At 57.2% G+C, this 2,636-nt stretch overlaps 1 long non-coding RNA gene across 1 annotated transcript; it reads left to right on the top strand.

Annotated features, from left to right (window-relative positions):
* Window positions 1-214: 214 nt before the first annotated feature.
* LOC110578321 lies at window positions 215-2,636 on the top strand. Its single transcript, XR_002480173.1, has 3 exons — window positions 215-437; window positions 1,856-1,894; window positions 2,595-2,636. It is a non-coding gene; the product is annotated as an uncharacterized LOC110578321 (long non-coding RNA).

The following is a 2,636-nucleotide window of genomic DNA, read 5'->3' as shown; positions in this document are numbered from 1 at the left end:
TGTATCCCTGCAGGACTTTGCACGTTGCTGAGCACACCGAAGGTGCTCGAGCAGCACTGGGGACACGGAATGGAACGAGAGAGGTGGCTGCAGAGGCGCTGCCTCGGCTGGTGGGGACGGGAGGCCTTGCTGAGGCACCTGACGAACTGCTCTGGCCACAGCTGGAGGGGCTGTCCTGTCACAAAGCCCCCTGAGACATGATGTCACACACAGACACCACTCTCCTTGAAAAAGGGAGGGGCTGGGCCCTGGGCTCCCAGACTTAGCTGGGCTCCGGTGCCCTTCTAGGCTCGGTCCTAGAGCCGGACGGGGGCGAGGAGGACGCTGCCTGGACTCTGATACGGTCAGAGGGAGCTCTGCAAATCGCTGACACCAGCGAGGTTGGCAGCTTTGGCAAGCCAGGCTCGAAGGCTGTCCTCAGTAAAGCACCCAAGCAGGTGAAAATTGTCTCTACAGCTCTTCGCTTCCCCTTGCCTCATCCCTTCTGCCTGGCATTCCCCTTCTCCCCCTCTTCTTCTCGCCCTCATGACCCATTTACTCTCCTCTTCTCCTCCAGACCGCCTCTCAGAAAAAGCCTGATAACTTTGCTCACACCAAGTTATAAAAGACCAAAAAGCTTCCTGGTGAATACATTGCGGGCGGGTTTCTCAGAGAAGGTGCTCTGGAGAAGGGAGGCACGCAGGGCCCTGCGGAGAGGTGAAGTGAGCCAAGCCTGGAAACGGCCCATGGGGCTTGGGGGCTCAGAGCGCACTGGTGACCTGGGTGGGAGAGGTGTTGGAGGTTTGCAGGGCCGGGAACAGATGGAGGCAGCTGAGGGGTGAGCGGAGGCCGAGAGGAGTGAAGACACCCAGGGCAGACAGCTGGTGGGCTGGGGTGGAGGATAGGGGGCCATTACAAGGGTCACTGGGGAAGGGGTCTGGTTCAAGGGAGAAGGCCTTCTTTTAATGGAAGAGATGAGTGCGTGTGAAATGCTGATTAGGAGCCAGAAGGGAAGGAAAGGCTAAATATACCAGTGAGCGAGGGGCCCCCAAACACCCAGGTGGGGAGACCAGATGGAAGGGAGCACAGAGCAGGGCAGCCGCATCCCTGAGGAGGGAGCAGAGAATGGGTGGGTTTGGCGGCAGAGAGTCGAGGAACTCCCGTCTGGGGGCGCCTGAGTTCTCTGCTGAGAGTGGGGCAGGCAAAGTGGGGGTGCAGGGTTAAAGGGAGATTCTGAACTTGTCCCTGGGGAGACTAGGGAGCTCCCTTGGGAAGCAGAGGCCCCCAGGCCACGCCGGGTCCAGCTCACATCGGAGACCTTGACTTTACCATGGCCTTGGTTTGTATGGAGTTCAACCATGCTGGTGGGATTTCAGATAGAGAGGATCTTTTTGAGGAGGCCAAGGATCTCCCCTAGGACTCCCTAAATTACAAGAGATAATAATAATGATTAAAAACTACCAACACTTTCAAATATTTCCTGTTACACAGCGTTTCTGAAATAACTAGCCACCTACGTCTGGGGTCATTTTACACCAAATGTTCAATAGAGTGATACTTTTTTCCTTAATCCTATCCCAAACCCTTTCCCCATCCTGATTCTCTGAGAACTACCTTTCCAGCTCTGAGGGCATTGAAACCAGCTTTTGTTTGGGACTCTGAGGTCTTGGAAGAAATTCCTGAGCATTTCCCAAGCTCCCAGTGCTAGCCCAGTCCCTCCTAAATTTGGCCCCGGCTGAGCCCTGCGGGTGGAGGTCCTGGCCTTTCCCCGACCGCCTCTGGCCCCTCACACTCCTCCCCATAAGCCACCTGGTAAAGGAACATGGGATCCGGGGCCTGCCTGATGCATTGACTGTTGACCATCTTTTCTTCTTAGACTGAAAATGGTGTTTGGACTGGGCGGCCAGAGAGAGAGGTAAAGTTTAGGTGGGCCCTGCCACAGTGCCTCGAGTGACCAGGACGGGGAACCCCCACTTGGGTCTAAGAGGAAGGGAAAATAGGGTTCTCTGCTCCCCTTTCCTTGACTGTTCCAGTATCTCTGGGACTCAGGGTTGGGGTGGAAGGCCTGGTCCTGGCAGGCAGGAACTGCCTGTGTGTGTGTGCGCACGTGCACGCACACACTGGGAGCCACCGTCCCTGCAGCGTCAAGATGCTCTGCTTGTGGCAAGGGAGGGGTCCCAGAAGAGGTGGATGAGTCACGGGGATACAATTTCTGATCGGGATTGTGGGATCTGTCAGTCCAGAGTAGGGGGGCCTTGGAGGACCTCCGCGGGAAGAGCAGATCCAGCGTTGAGTGCCCAACCACGGCCGGGTCCTTGCTTTCCAGCTGGGAAGGCAGGGTGGACCCAGGGAGATAAGTGCAAAAGGAAAGGAGAAGGGAGTGTGTTCTAGGCTCCGAGTCTGGCTCTCAATGTAGGCGGAGGCCCCAAGCCTGGCCCGCCGGACAGTGGGGAGCCCCTGCGAGCCCGGTACAGCTGAGGGATTTATTCACTCACAGTGTGGGACACGCTCTGGCAGAGTTGGTCCTGGGGCTTGGAGTGGGAGGAACCTGGTCCCCACCCGCAGTGAGGACACGAGACGCCCCAGCCTTACCCTCAACTCCGCTTTCCTTCCAGGCTCTACAAGCCCCTGTATGTAGCACACCTCTTCATTCTTGC

Source organism: Neomonachus schauinslandi, chromosome 5, assembly GCF_002201575.2.
Source record: "Neomonachus schauinslandi chromosome 5, ASM220157v2, whole genome shotgun sequence".
NCBI classification, from domain to species: domain Eukaryota; kingdom Metazoa; phylum Chordata; class Mammalia; order Carnivora; family Phocidae; genus Neomonachus; species Neomonachus schauinslandi.
The sequence above is the reverse complement of the archived record's forward strand: the minus strand, read 5'-3'. Positions and strand labels throughout refer to the sequence as shown.